A 19,939-nucleotide genomic window follows, 5' to 3' on the forward strand; every position below is an offset into this window, starting at 1 on the left:
GAAGGGAATGGAATATAAATCACGCTAAGTTAAGCCACCCCAATTGCAAAACAATCATGGTGTTTTCTTTAAGGGGGGAAAGAAAATAGTGCCCTTAAAAGGTGCCAGATTGGCAGAGAGGGATAATAAAAAAACTTCTGACAGTGGAAGTTTCTCCTGCCTCTATGCTCTGGTGCTGCTGCTCTGCCCAGGCAGAGAAAGGTCAGGGCAGAAGGCTTGGCACTCCTAGACAAAAGGAGTACCACAAGACTCACACATCCATCCACCTGGAGTTCCTTTGCCCTGAATCTTCCCTCCAGGTGAAACTCTGCAGTTGCTGTGAAATCAGCCCAGTAGCATTTAGTTTGTAGTGAGAGTTGGTCACATCACCAAGACTCAAGTGATGGCACAGGCAGCTCTGCCAGGCTCCTGGCTGGCAGGCAGAGTGCACTGCCTCTGCTAAGTCTGCCACAGAGGTGCCAGACACAGGCTTTGTTTTCCTGCTAGAGAGAGACCCATCCCTAGGAACAAAACAGAAACCACAAGTTCACTGAAGGCCAAGCAGCAGCACGTCATCAGGCATTGCTGGCTTTGGCCACAGGTGGCCTGAAGATCTGGAGATGTCCTCAGGAGATCAGCGAGGGCTGGTGAAGCCAGGCAGCTGTGCCAGCTGCTCAGCACAGCATAAGCCCAGGGCCTTTCACTCTGGGGATTTGCCCATTTTGGGTGACAAATACGGGAAGGGTGGCAGTTGCTAGATGACATTTATCTAATGGTAGTTAATAAGCTTGTTTTCTGGTTGCTGATTTCCTGCCACAAATCAGAGATTGGTTCTCAGTACCAAACTAACTTGTTCTTCCTTATGCAGGAGATCTGATGACTGATTCATAAATAATGGCTTCAGGTTGGTGGAAACGAGATAAATTGCTTTCATTAAAATTCACATAAAACAGCAGCAGAGTCCCTGCTTGCCACTGCAGATTGAACAAATGTGCCAACATGCACGTTTTTCATTTTGCAGCAACTGATATTATGAAGTTGTTCCCGGACCCAATAGCTTTGAATGTTCATTTTTTAAAGTAATTAATATGAAGAGTGATGCTGGAAAAAATTGCCTCACCCTCCATAAAGTTATTTGCAAGCTGTAGGCATCAATACTCATTTGTGTGGCTATTTTTTTTTTTTGAATACTGAAAAATGAACAATTTTAACTTTTTCAAGTGAGGAAATGCTTCCAATATCTTTCTGGAAGCTCAGAGGAAATATGCTTAGGTGATTCAATTTTATTAATATAATAGTGCTGCACTCTGCATGAATCTGCACCTGCTGTGTTAGAAAAAGGCTTTACAGTTACAAACTGCAGAATGAACTACATGAGGGGCTTGGGGAACTTCTTTTTTCCACAGGAACAGTTACTTTACATGAAATTATTAAAAACTCCACCATTCTCAGTGGTGTATGTCTTAGGAGATATCTTCCAAATGCAACCTTTTTAGAAAACAGACGGTGAGAGACGAATACAGACTTGAAGTGGGGCTTATCTGTCCCATGATGTTTCCTGAGCTGCTCAAACCATGTTTCCCTTTTGGATCATCAGAGAGAAAGAGGCACCCCAGATTCAGTTCATCCTATAGCAGCCATCTAAGCTGGGTCAGATAAACTGTTCCTATTGCTCCCCACTGACCCCATGCAGAGCGTCTGGGAAAAAGTTTCAGCTTAGACTTTCATGTACCCAAGGAATACCACAGGAATCACTTTCTAAAATGCCCATTTTATTCCTCCAGAAGCTGAGCTATGCTGAGAATTTATACTGGAAAAATATAAAATAGGTCAGTGGGGGTGGTAGTGCTGAATTACCAGAAATGGACATTAGGAGCTCTGGAGTGCCAGACTCCCAGATTTTGGCCCGCCAATCATGGAGCACATCCAGCACCTGGACCAGGGCACCACCACTGCCACTCTGCCTTCAGTGGAAATTTTGTCTACCAGGACGCATGGAGATTAAGAAAAAATGTTGAGGGTTGGCAGCAGGCCTGGATCTAAAATCTGAATGTGCAGAAGAAAAAGGCAGCTGTCTGTAACAGCCAGCTGTAGGAATGTGTTTGATGGGTCAGGTTGGGATCTCTGAGTAAAACAAAAGATGGAAGAAAGCTGCTTGTATCTTCTCCAAGGAAGCCTTTATAAAAGTGGCTTCTTCATAAATGCAGAGCAAGTTGGTGGCTAATTTTGTGTTAAGGATCAAAAAGAAAAGCTGGGCCATCAGAAACATCCTGAAACTTCAGCCTACCACTGAGTGACAACTGCATGAAACAGACCCAGAGCAGTGGAAAATTTTAAGCCATAAATTAGCCTTGAAACTAGTAGACCATGTTGTTTTTATTCTGGGGGAGGTTCTTTATTAACTCATCTGTCTAAACATATGGATCTTGACAAATGAAAGCTGCAGGGAGGATCTGCTCCTGTCCTGCAATTGAAAACACTTAAAATTAAATTACTACAAATATTCTTGTTACCCTCTCTTAAATGGCAAAGTACCACAGGAGCTGTTGCTCTCTATCAGTTCAGCTCACAAGGGGCCTATTTCCTGAAGCTAAAATGGAAAGAATTTTTTAGTCTGAAACTTTTTCTTCAGTTAGTTACTGCCCACTTTTACTGAAAGGAGATAAATAAGTTAAGTTTTTGTTCTCTGTCATGTATCCTAACACTCCTATGTGCTGGACACCTGCAAAAGCTAGCAAAGCCAGCTTGTTTACTTAGTGCAATTTATTTGACCTTTTAATATATTTGAGTAAGGATTTTATATCTAAGGCAACTTTATAGAACAGATTTGAAAGGTGACCTTCAAAGGAAACATCAAAATCTTTCTGAAAAAGGAAACTTTGGAAATACATGTGAAAACGGCTGCTTTTCAGCTAAGCTCCTGACTCAGGATTCCCTGGCTTTTCGGCACAGGGACGTACCAGAGCAGTGAGTTCACCTTGCCTACAGAAGACCTACAGGTGCTACCATACCGAAGGGCTCAAGAAAGGTTTTGGATGGCCAGTTCCAGAATTTCCATAACAAATGCCTTGTATCTGCTGGCTGGGGCAGTCACTCAGCACTGGTTTTGATGTCAGGCTGCATTTTAATCCTTAGCTGCAAATCCTTTTTGCCTTTATGAAGCTGGGATTGTCTAGGTCAAATGAAGCTCTTTTAGGGAGGGATGGGAGCAGATAGAGGCAAAAGGGAATGTTTTCCTTTAGCCATTGCTTAAATGTGCACCCCCTTACAGTGCTCACATGTGTATGCTGGCCCAGGTTAGTGGCAGGGGGAAGGCTGGCCCTGCCATAGGCAAGGTCCTACAGCCAGCAGCACTGCACATCCTTAGGGAAAAACTGGCTCCACTTGGCTTTTATTTCTGAACACAGCAGACAAGGGGTTCCATAAGCTTGAACACACAATGTTAATTTGACTGCACTAAGGAATGCATTTATCCCATGCAGAGCATTTTCCCGTCACAGGCATTAGACATTAGAGCAGTGCTTTCCATGCTGCAGGCCATGCTACCTCTGGGGGACTCGGAAGCCTTTAGAATTTGTTATGGTGTGCAATGGGCAGAGCTGCCGAGTTCACCTGCCTCACTGGTGATCCCATTCACATCACAGATGAGGCACACTGCATGGAAATTATGCTTCAGCAAGGGCTGCTGTCATAAAGTCCCCTCAGGAGCCATTGGGAGCTCCCCAGAGACCTCTGGATATAATATTTCCCTGAGGTCTTACCCCTGCCTCGTAGGGTAGAGGGAATTAAATTGTTTGAGGAATGATGCAAAGGGTCTGTCTGGCAGAAATAAAATTTTAAAGAGATTAATCGTTGAGGCCAGGGGAAGTAGGTCCCCTTTAATACTGAGCAGGTGCAATTGCTATCTAGGGCTTCTTGCCAAGACAGCTTGCAGTGGTATTTAATGGTTACACACATTTATCTCAAACCTGAAGATCTTTCACACTAAATCAGAGAACATTCGTAATTAGGAAATTTCTGCTTAGAAAATCATGTCCAGAATGCTTGTGGAGCAGTATTTTTCCCTCACTTCTTTTTTCTTCTTCTTTTAGGATAGCATTGAGTTTAGAAACATATGGAGCCATATGGCTTTACAAAGAAAGGGTCAACAATTTGAGAAAGACTTACATGAAGCCTACCAGTGTTTGAAGACCATCACTGAGAAATTCATTTCTTCATTGGTAGTTTTTCCCTCAGATTCTTATATTCTGGTCCGATTTGCTCCAAGACAAATCCTGCAAAATCCCCTGGCAATGTGAAGAAGCAGACTGCCTGCCCAAGGAACCAGCAAGACTTGTGAGCTGTAACATTCCTATAAAAATAACAGATATCTTGAAAGGTGAATCCTGGAGATTTCACTGCAGCAAGAGCTCCTGCTGACTTTACATCAGTGAAGATTTCCCAGAGGAAATGGTGCTCCTGAGAAGTAGTGAATAACCTTCTCCTATCAAACTCATACCAAAACATGCTATTAGGAGCTGGGAATGTCTCCAGAAGTTGCTTTGGAGGAGCAAGAACTCATTCTTAAATAATAAGGTCTCAAAATGAATACATAAATGTGGAGGCTGAGAAGACAACCACCAGTAATCTCTCTGTTTTCATCACAGCTCAGGAAAATGTGTTTTCAAATAATTCTTTATGGAGTGAACACTTGAGAGAGACAGAGGAAAACAGAGTGCTTAAGTATGGACTCTTTCATGAGAAGGTATACAGCCTAATTATGTTGCAAGTAAAGATGGTCTTCTAGATATTTATGGATTTTTACCATAATAAGCCAACTAAGCAATGGAGAGGTGTAAGTGCAGTATCTTCTGTTGAGAAAAGGAAAAAAAAAAAAAAAAAGAAGAAGAAAAATATATGGTCCAGGGAGATCAATCACTTTAAAGCAATAAAAGGTCTCGGTAGATGATCCAGTGGAGGTGAATGGAAAGCAAAGCAAAAGAGGCATTAACACGGTGAAGAGAAGGTATTTATAAACCGAGGTGAAACATTTGTGCAGAGCTTTCTCAGCCCTGTGACTGTGCAGCAGACAGCATAAAACTCTGCTCTTCTACTGCCAAATCAGGATGGTTTATGAAGTCACTTACTTCTGTCAAACAGCTGCAGCTGTAATGCTGAGAAGAGGCATTCCCCCCTTTTTGCAATAAGATTTAATGTCTGTGTGATTGCTGAGCAGGAATAAGGGCTTGTAAAACCTTTTTATTTTTTTTTAAGGATAAATTAAGCTCCTTTTAACTGTGATTTGGGTAGTAGATGAGGGAATTTTGTAGACTATGAGATAAAAAAGTATCTCTTTCCATTCGCTAGAGGAATAAATTTCCACATGTGATTAAAAAAAAAAATAAAATTTATCGATTTAAAAAAATTTGTTAACATGATCAGGAGCATCATCAGCTGAATACTTTCCAAACATGATTCTATACTCTGATTGATTTGCCATATTTTATGTTCACACTTTTAAATGTTACACTGGTGTCATTCTCACAACTACAACTGAGGCTACTTCAAAAAACCTACTCATTGGTTCTTGATGTGAACGTAGACAGCTGCCTTGGGTTGAAATTTTGCATGGGATATCTTAGCTTAGGAATTATTTAGAAATAGGAAAAAATGCCATGAAGGTCCAGCCAGCACTAGATTTTAACTTTCTTTTTTTTTAAGTGTGACTTAGTCCCTCAAGGGAAGAAGGAAAAGAGCTCTGTTGGGAGCAAAACAAGGTGGTGTTTGCTGAAATGTTGTGATCTCCAGGGCAACGCTGAGCATAACAGCAGGCAGCAAATAAACAGAGGGAATGCACACAAAGGTGTTATACACGTTCCAAAAAAGGTCTCTAGTGAGTGTGCATCTACTGTTGGTGGCACCACCCTTCACAGGGAAGGGACAGAAAGCTGAAGAACTCCTATGGAATGAGTCTTTTGGCTATTTTTCTAATGGTATCCTCTCGGAGGGAAGACACGTGGGCAGCAGAGAGGCCAGGGGAGGAAACCTGTGAGGAGGCAGCTGCCGCCCTGAGATTGCCCTGCTTTGCAGAGCACAAAGTGGTGCTGCCACCCTCACACACTATGGTGCGACAGCCACCCTGTAGCCCCGGCTGCTAGGGGCTATTTTGTTATTTCTCACCATTTGGGCTTTTTACACTTTTTTTCTATTAGTTTGCCCCATCTACTCTCACACACAAAAATACCGTATTACAGCGCCTGAGTTCCAGTTTCTTCAGCAATGCATTAGCCTCAAGCACAAATAGTTTTATCTCTAGTTTTATTAAAAAGCCATTTAAAATAAAAGCTTCCCCAAAGAATCTCTATACTGCTCACTTATAGGAATCTCAGTGTGTTGAAATCCTGGTATGATGATCAGTAGCAAGATCCTGTTGACATCAGGGGCCAGAATCTGAGCTATGCTGTCCAGGTCAAAGCTCACCTCATCAGTGCTGCTAACTGGGCTGGCATCAGGAGGATTCTGAAAATAAACAAACAAAACGACCCCTGGCTGATTTGAACTCTATTTGTCGGGTCACATGCATGTGTACAGAAAACTAATGAGAAAATTGCAGAGGAGTGAAAGTATTTGGCAGATAATTTTCTCCTCGAGCTTCCTAGAAACTAACAAGTCCAGTCACAGTTCCACCAAATTGGACAAGTTCCCTTCTAGATGGCTCAAGGCTTGCAGAGATTTCTGGCTGAAGAAACACAAAGCCCAGAGACCTGGAGGAAATATAGGCCTTCTGAATATCACTCTTCATGTTTTTTACAAGATCTAGTGTTTATGCTGAAAATTTCCAGAACTCTTTCTTTCCCAAACATTCCCACTTAAAATGAATATTTAGATTCATGGTCATTGAAAAAGAAAACATTGTTAAATTCTTTGAAATTCTGGCTAGAAATTCAAGAATCCCTTGGGAAATTCATCTTGCATCAGAGTATGCAGCACAGGTTTTCAATTCCTCTCCTTGTCCTCAAGATGACGGTGCAACGGAATGGGAGGGCAATGGGTTCTCAGGCCCTGAGTCTGCAAACACTTTGGGTACGGTTTCATGACTCAAAGTGCTCACATTACTGTGGTTTAATAAGTTACCACCCATCAGCTGAGCTGTGGCAACTGCCTGTGCACATGCAATTAGCTCACCCTAATTGCAAAATGTGCAACTCGCCCCCTTCCAGGAGATCTGTGCAGCTGCACATTTATCTCAAGTTACCCCTTGGCATGTTTGCTGCTCAAGGTCCCGTTTCATCATGCCTGAATTGAGATGAAGTGTGCCAGGAGACACGAGCATCCAACGTGTCCCTGGGGTGGGGATTCACAGCTCTCCCGGCCTCATGGCCTGGGCAGGCTGGCAGTGCCCTGCCAGAGTGGGCAGCCCTTGAGCCAGGGTGCAAGCTGCTCTCTGCAGGGCCTTGTGCTTGCCATGCAGCTGGGGAAAACTAGAGCATCAGAGGGAAGAGCCTACGTTCTGCCTCCCTGCCTTCGACACATGCAAAGGGACCTGCTGCCCAGAAGAAGCTGCCCTCTCTCAGTGGTGACTCTGTCACCAGCTCGAGTGCCACACAGAGTGCTGCCACACCTAATAAAGCTCAGTTCTTAATTCTAGGATATTCCACTTTGGGTTCAGAAGGAGAACAAACACTGCTTGCACCTCTGTGATTTCATATACCCACCCAACGTCCTGCGCCGAAGCATCTTTGATTCAGAGCTCTCTGTATGCACCTTTTCTTGTGCTTTCCAAATGACACCACCCAGCTTAGCACAACTGCTGTGTGTATGATCCACAAAATCATCCTCTCTGCCCGGGTTATGTATTTACATCTCCTGCTACCAGGCATTTGATGAAACAGCTTCCTCCTCCTTACCAGTCCTTTTGGGCTTGGATGACTCAAATCCTTGCTCACGTGAGCAGTCCTTGCCTGAGCACACTCTGTTGTTTCAGCTGGATCTTCCTACAGTAGCATCTAAAGGATCAGGATGTTTCCCACCAAGGTTTCAAACACAAGACACACTTTCTACTGCAGGGAACTAGTGAATAAGAAACTGAACCAGCAAGGAAACCCTGAGCATGAATGTATCAACAATTCCATCTGATAAAAGTATTCTCTTATTGTACTCTGCATATGAGGCTCAGGTTAACAAATGAGGCAAAGTAGTCCAGGAAAATAGAAAACTTACATAGTAATGCAACAAAAATGTATATATACACCCTTTTCATGGTATGTGTAAAACTACTTGAATTTCGTTTCCAAAATGCAGGATGAAATTTGAAAACTGAAAAAATAAACTAGAAAAAAAATTCATTATTTTTCATACGGATATATTTTTTCTTAAATACATCTCATGCTAAGTGTCCTGCACTTTATTTTAGCTGCTTCGAACAGTTTGAGATTTAAATAAGAAAAGAAGACTGGAACACTTTTTTCCAGAAGGTTTTGCTCTGACCAGTCCTGCCATTTAGGTAACCTTTCCATATCTCTGCAGCACATATCACATGTCCTTCACCTTTGAGCAGCACACCTGCACTCGTGAATCCCTGCTCTGAGATTGCTTTAGCTTTCCAAATTCCTGACCAGCTTCAAAGAAGCACAGCTGCTTGTTTGTCAAACATTAAAGTGTATTTCCTTCACAGCCAACTTCAAATACTCATTGCCAGACTAAATGTGCAATATCTGATGGACTCTCACAGCTAGAAATTGAGGCTTTTTAAACAATTTTAAGCTGAATATCCCATGGCTTAGGGGTGACTGTCACTTTGAACCTCTCCAGCCAATTCAGAGGTTGCTGAATTTTTGTTATGTGCAAACTTGCACATGCTAAGAAAATGTCATGCCAAAGCATCTAAAACTTCCCTAGGAAAATTGATTTTATAATTGCATCACACTATGGAATGTTCTGGTTTCTTAGCCGTGTTTATGGTCATTAGAGAAGGTCAGTGTGCAACAAGCACTGTTAAGGCAGCGCCATCAAACAGGCAAAGGAAAGAAGGAGTTGTCAAAGTTTGGTTTTTTGCCCGTCCATCAACACGCTCCCTTTTGCACAGGCATGATGTGAAAGTTTTTCATCCAGACCCTTTGTCTGAAGGCTCCTGCTGCAGTGTGCACACGGGACAGGGAGAACACTCAGGACAGAGCGCGTTCCCCGAAGGAGCATCCCTGTGACCTTCAGTGCCGCGTGGCTCCGTGCCCGGCGCCCGCGGTCCCGCTCGGCGGAGGAGGGAGGAGCTGTGGCACAGAGATGGCGGCCCAGAGATGCTGCCCTGGCTGGGCACAGCCATGGGGCGCCCCAGCTGCCACAGCCCCTCGCCATCCCTGCCACGGGCAAGGGGAGAGACAACCCAGGAAGGGCTGAGACAGGATGACTCGGGATTTAACCAGCTTTTCACGTTGCTGCCCAGCCCTGCACATAATGGTGCGCAACTTCAATGCCTGGTGTGACCTTGTTTCCCCAGAAGAAAGAAAACCAGCAGGAACTGGCGAGGGATCCTGGCCAGCGTCCTCCAGGGTGCCTCTGGCACCGGGCCGCGCAGGCAGGCGCAGCTGGGGGGAGACGGGCTAGGGCTGCATGGGTGTCTCTCAGTCCTCCGGAGGGGCCCCGGAGCGCCGCGTCCCCGCTCGCCCTCGGGTCCCTCGGGTCGCCACAGCGCGGCCGGCGGGGAGCGGGGGCTGCGCGGGGCCGCCCTTCCCGCGGCCGCCCGGCGGGTGGCGCTGGCGAGTCACCGACGGGGAGCGGCGGGAACGCACCGGGAATGGACCGGGAACGGAGCCGGGAGCGGGAATAAAGCCGGGAGCGAGAACGCACCGGGAGCGGAGCGGGAACGGAGGCGGGAGCGGAGCGGAGCGGGAATGGACTGGGTGGGAGTGGAGCAGGGAGTAGAGCTGGGAGCGGGAATGGAGCGGGAGCGGGAGCCGGGTCTGGCCCGGGGGCCCCGCCGTGGGTGGCGGGAGGCTGCGGAGAGGGTGCGAAACTGGGCGCGGAGCGGGCGCGGGGAGGGAGGAACGCAAAGGTGGGAGGAATTAAAAGCGGAAAAAGTGATGCTGCCGTGGGGGCTGCGGAGGGCTGGGCGAGTGGTGGGAGGATTGGCCGGGCCGCGGGTGCATGGGATGGGGAGGGCGGGCAGAGGAGGGAAAGGCAGGGAAAGGAGGGAAAGGAAGGAAAATAAATAAACAAACAAATAAACAAAAGGAAGAAACTTCTCTGTGCGTTCTCCCCTCAGCTTTTTCAGAAGGTCGAAGTAATTAAGTTAACTATCGCTATTTTTTATCGCTATTAAATTTCCACCCACTTTCACGCTATCTGCAGGGATTAAAAGTGCAGGAACTCAAACGCCTTGGGAAGGCTGTTTTCCAATACAATGTTTGCGGCACTCCCCAAAACGCTGGTAATCTACAGCTATGACAAAGGACGGGTTTCTTTTGTGTTTTTTTGGTCACATGGTTACTTTGGTGATACCTCAAGTGCAAGTCTGCCTTCACCAGTGGTAGGTAACATGTACCAGTACAGCACTCACCTCTCCTGGGCGGTCAGGAATTACACCAGTGAAGAGGAGCCTTACAGCTGGTGCAAAACCAGACTTACCAGTAGGACTGTGCCACTTGCACTGTGCCATGGCATCCAAGAGGATGTCATGTTCTGTGTACATTCTGTGTTCAGAGTCATACTAATGGGCTCAACACTTGCTCGCAGCATGAGACTACACAAAATGGAGTATCACTGGGCATTCTTCATTTTAATGGCAGTTCTGGAAATGCTGAAAGCTTTCTGCATAAAACCAGATGAGGGAAAGATGCTTAGTGCTACAATAATAGTCTTTAACCCAAAGACTTTACTTGCTTGGGTTATTTTTTTTTTTCAGGAAATCATATTTTCCAGCTTTTCTTCTGTTCCTTTGCATTGTCCCTTGGAAGGCTGTTAATATTGCAATGTCTGAGCCCTGAGTTTTGTTTGGCTCCTACCATTGCACACCAGTGAAGGTGGCCACAGTGCTGCCAGGAGTCGCAGCAACACCCACATGCACATGAAGGAAAACTACAATAGCTACTTTCCAAAAGAATCTGCTAATCATTTTTGTTTTATCTTTTCAAATAACTTCTGGTGACTCAGACTTGACATGGCTCCCATAATCTTCACACATAATTAAGCAATTTATACCTTGTATCTGTGGGTAGACGCTGCTGTCAACACTCAAGCCGGTAATGGAAATGGCTGAATTGCTTTCTTTGGGAAAAAAGAACTAACAAACAACAGCCACCTCTTTCTTTCTGCCACCTTTGGTTAAATAATCTTAAATACAAGACTGTACAGTAGGGAAATTTGCTTGTGTGGGCCATTGCTTTTGAAGCTGATGTGACAGCTTGTTGCACGACTCTGTATGCATTCTTCCATTTCACGGTGATGAATGCAGGAGATGAGTGGAGTGAGAAGTTTTTCACTCCTGTTACTCTAAATTGATAAAATACAGCTTTGTTGTCTCTGATGTTACACTGATATCAGTGTTTTACACCGCAGTCTGAAAGTGGCTGCAGTCTGTAGGATGGGCTGAGGAGCCCCAGAGTGGACTCCATACAAACCCAGAGTCTTGCTGGCACCCCTCCCACGGCAGCATCAATGTCACACGGAGCAGGGAGAAGTCTTGCTGCCCCCACAGGTTACCATTTGCCTGTGTTATCAGGATATCCTGAAAAATGCATGTGTTGTCTTCAGTTTTCTGAACTTTTTTTGCATGGACAGGGTTGTCTCAAATATATGTATCATCAAGGAGCCCTGCAAGGGCCCCAGGACATCTGGCCTCTGAGAGGGAAATAGGAAACTTGTGCCGGGGGTGAAATAGGCTGCAGTGTCAAACCAGACATTTAAAAGAGATCCAGACTCTGCAACACATGGACATAAATTAAACTGGGGGGAAAAAAAGTTAGACTCGTGGAATCCTCAATTAGAGGTAAAAACCACTCTCTGTTCTTCTCTTCCCCACAGTGAATCAGGATGATTTCTTTCATAACTGCACCATTCAAACCACTTTTTAGACTCATGGCTTATTTCCATTATTTTAGCGAAGGTGTATCTCATTCTGCATGTGATATTTAAAATAGGGGGATCTTGATAACACTTTTCAGGTTAGCTAGTCCATAACCACACAGAATACTATCATGAAAGAACAACTTCTCAGTCTCATGCAAAAGGAGGAGAAACTGAACACAGTTAAGAAAATGCTGATGCAACCCAGTCGTTGGGAGGATTTTTCCAGTTGTTGGATGCTGCAGATGGTGGAAGAGTCCCTCCAGAAAACATTGATTCACTCTTCATCCTGGCACATGCTGAACTCATCTGCACAAAGCAAAAGGAGACACTAGAATTAAGTCAAGAAATCAAACACTTTTTCATAGAAAAGTTCATAGAGAATTTTTAGGTATTTCTCCCCCATTTTTTCCTTTTTTTTTCCTTTTCTTTTTTTAAATGAGAAAAGCAGTTATGTTAAAAACATCATGGGGAGTAATTCTGAACTGGCAGAGAGATGGGATAGATGATTGAATAGATTCTTTCCATCTCCACATTTTGTGATCTATGAACTCACCTTTGGGAAACTTTTCTCATTTCAGACTGAGTTTCACTCCCCCAGGGTTGTCTGAAGAAGGTGAGATATTTAACCCAAGCAGCATTAACACTACCACTGTGTTTTGGCTTTAAAAGCTAGCAAGACGAAGCTTCTTCAGCCTGAAGAAGCCCTCACAGCGTGACTCTTCTCTTGTTTACTTCTTCCAGGAGGCCTCTCCACAATACTTTGTGCTGGTGCTTCTCACTGCAAGCCAGAGGTGCAGTCAGCTGGGTGTGCTGTGGAGCACATCCATCCTAATGTGTGCTGCACCACGTCCCCCGTGACTTCCTTTTGTTTCCTGGCTGGTTCCTCACGGGCTGAAAGCTCACATGAAGGGCACCACTGAAATACAGTGTCTGGTGCAATTTTTAGCAAAAAGCTCATCTTTCTTCCCTGCAGTGGATGGTCCCCTTGCCAAGGACTGTCGAGGTACGTGTAAGCCCTGAGAAGTGCTGGAGCTCCGTGCTGCTTCCACCACCAGGCTGGCACTTAGTGAGCATGGCAGTGTCCTCAGCCAGTAATCCCTTTTAATGGGGCTCATTGTAATGCAGGGGAACTGGGTGACAAGCATCCAAGTAATTATTTTTAATTGAGGAATCTGCTGAGAAGTTCACTTGGGATCTAATGACTCACAATACAGCATCTTCTCAGAGAGCAAACAGCAAATCAGGGGAGAGCCTTCAAAAATGAAAGGTGTGGAGGAAAGGATCTGAGTCACCAAAAGCAGTCCAAAGCATTTGATCAAGCACCTGGGAGTGAAGAGTGAGAATGGTTTGTAGGAGTGACAGTCTGTGCACATGTGGTGATCTATTGTGAGGCTTACAAAAGGATCAAGGAGATCTGATTTTCCTCTGGCTTCATTCCCACGCAAATCCCTTCTGTCACAGTACCCAAGCATTGCTCCACCTAGATTGGTTTCTTCTGGGTGGTTGATTTTACTCCAAGCAACTGCATTTGTAGCCAAAAGCCCAGTATCCAGAATAATGTTTAATTTATTTTATAGCTCAGAGGATGTAAGGAGAAAGTAATGTGGATATCACTTCAGGAAAAAAAAACCCAGTAACCTGGAAACAGAGACATAAAAGGACATTCACCCATTTCAGCTAGAACAGTTTGCCATCACATGGTGCTAAGAGGACAGCATCAGGCTGATATCCAGCGGTCTACAGGTTTTCTTTATATTCTTATTAAACTTTCCAAATTAGAGACAGTGCAAACTTGTGTAAATAACAGTATGTAATACATAACTATTTTTGATGTTAAAATGACAGACTCCTGGTGCCAAGAAATAATTAAAATTTGAAAAAGAAAAACCTCAGAAAAGTCTCATTGCATTTATATTTCTTTTCAGACTGGAACTCTGTGGCTTGGAGAATGGATACACTGACCTTTTGCTGGTGTGCTCTTCAGCTCTTGCCACAGGCATCTGAGTGCAAGGGAGCTCAGTTGTCCTCCCCAAACCCCTACACATGCAGACTCCTGTGATCAGGAGCCTGTGCTGGTCTTGCCACAGATTTCCTGTGCGGTCTTGGATAGGAAGGTGTCTGTGTGCCTCAGTTTTTCCATCTGTAAAATAGGAATGATGTTACACTGCTTCACCAGTGCAGCTAAATTTCTGCTTTAAAAGCACTCTGTGACCTTTGGGTGAATGGTGGTAATGAGCTGTTTGCCTTATTTATAAGTATCATTTGCTGTGATATAAATTTTTTTTGTATTGTTCATGCTGTGTTTATTTTGTGCAAGTGAATACAGTCCCAATGAAAGACCGAGACTGAGTATTTTGCTTTCCCATGTAACTCAACCAGCGTTCCCAAATTCTGATCTCTAACACCTCTGCTATTGCAGTCCTGGGCCTCTCTTGAGCAGAAACTGCTGATCATGCCAAATTCTCTGGTGTTTTGTAATGTGGGCTAACATGCACTGAGGTTTGGATGAGACCAATAGACTCATTTTCACTTAGGGCCTGCGGCAGCACTGAAGCTGGAGAGAACAGAAGTGAAAGGTCAGTGTTTCCCTTCCCTGAGCCACACAGCTCCTGTTTGAAAGCAAATAAAAATATCATGTGACTCCTAATATTTATAAATATTTTTTGATAGCTTTAGTGCCTTTCTTCCAACTTTGCACCAAGGGAATATTTAGATGGTGTTACTTTTATACATTTGCATTGTTTTTTACTTGGAAGGTTTGCTTGAAATAAAAACAACTGTAGACCTATTACTTCTCTAATTTTTCTAATTTTGTATGTCTAATTTTTCTAATTTTGTATGTCTCAGTTTGTATGTAGAGTGTTAGCCAATATTTAGGTGGCTTTCTGGAGCGAAGTGGGTGAATATGACCATACACTTTGAGAAAATAAGGTCTGAATAGACACAGATAAGCAATTAAGTTCCCACAACTTAAGGCATGTCTTTAGAGAATGAATAAAGTGAGCACTTAGCTTGGGTGAGCTGGGATCATGTGCACAATAAATTACTATGGCTTGGAAGATGAAGAATAAGTTGTTGAATCAGAATAAATGGACAATTTACCATGTCATTGTCCTTAAGGACATGGCAGTATCCACTTTCCACTTCCAAAGGGTGGTTTTAGCTGTTTTTCTGGATTTCCTCTGGAGTCAGTCAGAGAAGCACACACAATCAAAGAGATTATGCCACTGATTTTGTGCATTCTGTTTGGGGATGGTGGAAATCAAACACTTTGATGGCTAAAGTTGGTCAGATGAATCCTACATAAAATATATAAAATGGTGTTATTATCAGAACTCCTTCTTTTCTTGAAGGGGTGTAGCCATTGAAGGGTAGAATCCTAGAACGATTTGGGTTGGAAGGGACTTTAAGGATCATCTAGTTCCAAATTCCCTGCTATGGACAGGGACAGCTTCCACTAGACTGGGCTGCTCAGAGTTCCATACAACCTGGCCTTGAACACTGCCAGGAATGGGGCATCCAGCTTCTCTGGGCAACCTATTCCAGTGTTTCACCACCCTCACAGTAAAGAATTTCTTCCTAATAATAATAGTAATAATAGCAGTAATAATAGAAACAATAATACTAATAATACTAATAATACTACTACTGATAATAACAATAATAATAGTAATAAGTGCGCATATAAGACCCTGTTCCCACATAGGTGGACAATCTAATGACCTAAGAAGGATTGTTTCTCAACAGGCATACTACTTGAGATAGCCCTGTTTCTGAAGGAGCCATCCAAGCAGCACATAAGGAATTACTTCAGTCCAGAAAGACAATCTGCAAGACCATTTTATCTCAGTTACTACATACCATCACACCCTGGAACCTACAAAGAAAATCACGGAGCAATTGCTGCTTAAGCTCATATCCAGTTGTAAGCTCAGTGTTGCCTTCCAAACTTTTGTCCAAGACCTGATATCCAGGTCCCTGTTAAAGGAGACACTGGATGGAATGTATTGCATGGTGTTGCCTCATCACAAGCAGCACAGTATAAAAAGTCTGTGGCAAGGTATACAGATCAAATGCCAGAAACAGTGATTAGCAAATAAGGGTGAATCTCAGAAGTCTGAATCAAGAAGTCACAAAAAGCATTGAATACTGCTGAGAATTTTATGAAAAATCGTGAAAATATACTCTGATGAAATTGCTCACCATTTTCATCTCTAATTAACAAAAAAGACTACCAAAAAAAAACCCAACAAAAAATAATTTTATGTTTCATTGGCACTTCTGCTACAGGTACTCATTACCATGAGAAATGTGAAGCAGCAGAAAAAAAAAAACCAAGCTGTTGTGAAATTTCTGTGAAACTTTGAATTTATTTGACTGAGATCAGGGTTGTGAGTTAACCCTTGTATTGGAAACCAACCTACCCACATTATAGTCTTCCTGCCTGACATTTCTCTTCTTCTTGCCTGAGAGTCTTTCATTGAAACAGAAATATAGAAGCTATTGTTACCCTGGGCATAACATCTCATCCTACAATAGTTCTTTGTGACTGAAATGAGTTTTTGACCTGGCAGAGTTTATAATGAACCAAATTACAGCCCCGAATCACTTGAGCATGTTACAGGGAGAGAGCAGAACTCGATGGTGACCAAGCAGCTGGCTGGGGAAGCCCTGCTGGTGGAGTCCTCTGCACTTGCTCTTCATGAAACCTCAAGTAAAGTTTACAGAGAACAAGCAAGAAGTCTCTTCCCTACTGAGCATAGTATCTTTGCATGGGCTGAAGAATTAGGTGGATTCATTTAATGCTGTAATTGAAGAAAAACAGGATATCAGGCTATACACTCTGTTGTATATATGGTAGGCATAATGGCATAATTGGAAAAGGGGCTCCACGTTTCTCCTCCTTTCTGGAAATGAATTCCTGTAAAAATATAACCAAAGGCAATAAAACTATCAGTAGGGAAAAAAATAAAGACAAAAAACGTTCTTTAGTGAAGATAGTAAAGCAAACAGGCAGGCATGGATTTATCAGTGTTAGGGGATGAAAAGGAGAGAAAAGGAATAAAGTAGAGAGAACCACACAGAAAGAAGACTTGACACTTGTCTACTAGAAGAAAGATTCTTTTTCCAGAGATTAGAGGAATAACTTTATCTCCTGCAATTGTGGACTTCAGAAAAATGAAGTGGCAAAACCAACAGAACTTCCCCAGAAGCAGACTTAATGAAAACTGAGGTGCAATCTCTGTGGGCTGCAACTCAAGTGTCTGTGGGTGAGAAGGAGGGGAAGAGTCAGCAATCCAGCATGCTGCAAAGGGAGGCACCTGGACAGCCACGGCCATGGAGGAAAGCCTGGAACAAGCAGTCCTGAATGGAGCTCAGATCCGGTGACCTCTGTGATCAGGCCATGTGTCACAAGCTCAAGTGAGCCCACTAACAAAACCTCATGACTTGTTTGCTAAAGGTTTGCTGAAGGCATTTTAAAATTTGGCTAATGAAAAAGCTATATGTTCCTTTCCAGACTTGTTTAGGGAGGAAGTTTCTCTGCCCCAGAGCTCTCTTCAGAGATACTTGGGGTAGCTCAAAGTATCACTACAGAACTGTTTGTCATCTATAGGGCACTTCGGTTTTTTGTCCACTTTGATAGGTCTTTGTAAAATTCACTGTGGTGCTCTCTCTGAAACTACCTTTTCCTCATCTTTTCCCTGCAAGAACTACTACTTGTGTACCAAGTCATTTGAAGGAATGTGACAGTTCTCAGCTACTACTAGTCGATTAACTGGTTAATTATTAGACATAAACGGTAGTTCATGTATTGAACACAAATTTGTGTGTGAATTTTGTATTTACAAAAATGTTTATCATCAGTACAAAAAGAAAGCTGAATAATTCTAACACATATGAACACCTTAATTATTCCAAAGCTTCTAGTATACATTTTAATTTGTTATCTCCTCTGGTTTATATCTTCATGTTGGTTGATGCACCTATATGTAATATTTAAATCTTTTATCCATATAGTTCCTCATACTTTCTGTTATTTTTATTATATTCTTCAAAATTACCTTTAATGAACCCCAAAATTTTGGTACCACTGAAACTACCAAAAATATGTTTATGAGCTCTATCTCTTCAAGAGCAAATATAAAATAAAACTGGAATTTTTTTAGTGTAAGCTGTTTTCAACTTCTAAATGAACAAGGAAAGCTTTGAAGAAATTTGAAGTGTTCTCTGAAATATCTTCTTATTTAAAACAAAGCCATATCACATCAGCCATTACAAAAATATTCTCCGTTGCCAAAAGACCGCACATGAAGCTTCAGGTGGGAAAAAATTAGGCTTACAAAAGAAGAAGAAAAAAATTCTGGGTCTTCCAATAAAAATCAACATGGAACTGCTACTGTAGTTCCATTATAAAGACTCATAAAAACATTTCCAGTTGCTCTCTAGTAGGTCTCATTTCCATAAGCAAAACCCCTCTTTATTTCTTCCACAGTTTCTTATAGGTCTTTAAGGAGCTATGAAAAGTCTCTTGCCAACAGGGAATTTCTTGCAGAAATAAAGTGTCTTAGGAAACATTTTTTTAATAGATCTGGAAACATATTAATGATTAAAGGCCTGATCCTTCAGAGCTGAGTGTTTGCAGTTTCCATTGGTTTCTGTGTGAATTACAGATGTTGGGCATCTTTTCATATCTGCTATAATATCTGCATACCTCAAGTGTTAGATGATTGTACCAGATTCGTCAGAAACCTCAGTGCTTTGCCTTCTGAACCACAGAACAGAACACAGTTCTCATATTGAAACTCGTGAGTTTCAAATTCAGGATTCAAGTCCTTAAAATCATGGGACAGACTTAAATCATGAGCTTTTTCAGTTTTTATGTGATTCATGAGTTTGATTTTTTTTTAAAGTCAGCTTCTTGCCTTTTAGGTTGCAAGAAATCCAGGCTGGAAATGCACTTTTCTTTAGTATAGAATGGTTTACTTACCTGTCTCCTGCAGCTGGGGCTAAAGAAAGATGTCAAACCTTTAGTGTTGCACTACAGGCCTCGATGTGGCTAATTCATTGTCCCTCTTCCAGGTCTTGTGCCGTGCTCCTGCCTGTCTGTCCCAGCACAGCCCTGTGCTTTCTCAACACTTAGCTGGGGACACAGAATCACAGCAGAAAAAAAAATCTGTGGGAGGCAGAGCTGCAGCTGCTGGAGGAGCTTATTTTATCTGTCAGCAACTGTACATGAACCCTCTCTACTGCAGGATAAAATCTGACAGAGAGGCATAAGTCCTGACAGAGAAAGTTTTATGTACATTAAAGTCCCCATCAACCTGTCAATGCATAAATGGCCATGTGCAATGTAAGTGATGATTAAAAGTGATCCAAAAGAAAGCATTTAAAAACCAAATGAACCAACCCACTACACCAGATCTACACCAAAGCTCCTTGATAAGTTAAACTGTTTTTAAGTTGGAGATCAGCAACAAAAGGCCTGACTGCCAAAAGGCATTTTAGACATTCAGCAGATTTCCTATTAAAATGTAAGATAAGAAACCATCAAAATATAAATGAAAAAGACCCCAGTCATTGGTATAAAATTTCTTGAAGAATCAAGGAAAGCATGTCCCATTTGTGGGACTGCTTCCAGGGCCTTCTGCCTCTCCTTCAGCTTTTCTGGGTTTGTGTTTATGGCAAAACCAGTTCAGAGCTGGAATGGTCACACTGAGCCTACAGCCCAATAGCAGCTCCTCTTGGAAAGATATTTATTTTCCTGCTGCCTTTAATTGCCTAGTTAATCTGTGTAACCAAGTACTGTAATCCATGTAATCCCACAGCCCTTTCACTTGGCCTTTATTGACCAGACAGGTATTTGTTGTGCTGCTGCTTGTGTCCTTCCCTCCACACAGGCTGCCAGCTCTTCACACATGAG

General features: G+C 43.0%; 1 long non-coding RNA gene across 2 annotated transcripts; it reads left to right on the forward strand.

Moving 5' to 3' along the window:
* Positions 1-10,132: 10,132 nt before the first annotated feature.
* On the forward strand, positions 10,133-18,190 carry LOC148224797 (uncharacterized). Of its 2 annotated transcripts, XR_015801426.1 has the most exons (3): positions 10,133-12,631; positions 12,760-13,021; positions 15,766-18,190. It is a non-coding gene; the product is annotated as an uncharacterized LOC148224797 (long non-coding RNA). The 2 variants fall into 2 exon arrangements; XR_015801425.1 differs by having other exon boundaries at positions 10,133-13,021.
* Positions 18,191-19,939: the final 1,749 nt, after the last annotated feature.

This window comes from Sturnus vulgaris, chromosome 2, assembly GCF_052056855.1.
Source record: "Sturnus vulgaris isolate bStuVul1 chromosome 2, bStuVul1.hap1, whole genome shotgun sequence".
NCBI lineage: Eukaryota > Metazoa > Chordata > Aves > Passeriformes > Sturnidae > Sturnus > Sturnus vulgaris.